This window comes from Cyprinodon variegatus, unplaced genomic scaffold, assembly GCF_000732505.1.
Source record: "Cyprinodon variegatus isolate N-32 unplaced genomic scaffold, C_variegatus-1.0 Scaffold547, whole genome shotgun sequence".
Taxonomy (NCBI): domain Eukaryota; kingdom Metazoa; phylum Chordata; class Actinopteri; order Cyprinodontiformes; family Cyprinodontidae; genus Cyprinodon; species Cyprinodon variegatus.
This window is the reverse complement of record NW_015151000.1, coordinates 410,917-411,797: the sequence shown is the minus strand read 5'-3', so window position 1 is coordinate 411,797 and position 881 is coordinate 410,917.

Sequence of the window (881 nt, the reverse complement as noted above, 5' to 3'; positions counted from 1 at the left end):
TTTTGTGTTTTCACAAACAGAAAAAAAATAGAAAATTCCACACTGTGTTGCCTATCATCTTCATTATATTGGGAAATGGAGCAGGATCAAACAAAAACAGGAAGCTGCCGGATAATGTCACATTCACCTTAAATCATGTCTTCAGTGGCCTGCAAACATGACATCAACTCAATCATATTTAGCCGGGTGATCAAAGAAAGAAAAATGATGCATAGGAATGGAAAGGAGGATGTTCATTAGTTAAGATCTGGTGAGATCTTCCACCTTATAGGATCCTGACCGAAGTGCTGTCAGCTCTTTAGGGAAATAGCGAAGCAACATCACATCAGTAAGAACTGCACTAATCCTGTCATGAGGAAGGACCCTAAATATTTCTCTGTACCATTGTGTGATAGTTGGTTGTTTATCCTTAATCTGATTAATGAAAATGCATTTTTTTAGCCAAAAGCAATAATTTGTCACAAAGTTTGAAGTGTGATTGTATCAGAGTGATTTTGAAGGGAGGCCAAGCAGAAACAGATCTGGGTCACAGCTGGTGAAACGCGTCACTCAGCTCCTTAGAATGCATCTTAATTTAAACTTAGATACTGGAACCAACCGTAGATCTTCCAACCATGTTTGAGCTCAAACACTGTAAATAAAACAAAACTTAACTTAAATACAAAATACTTTCATATGTTCCAAATATTTTCCAATAAATCAAATAAAGGTTTCCTGTTTTCAGTTGCACAAGAACATCAAAGTGTCATTTTACCATCAGCTAATATTAGCAATTTGACATTAATTACCGACTTTGATCTTAAGGTTGTTGTTTTTTTCCTGAAAACCTTTAAAGATTTACTTTGTCTTTTTCCTTATTGATCAAATCACATTCAAATAAC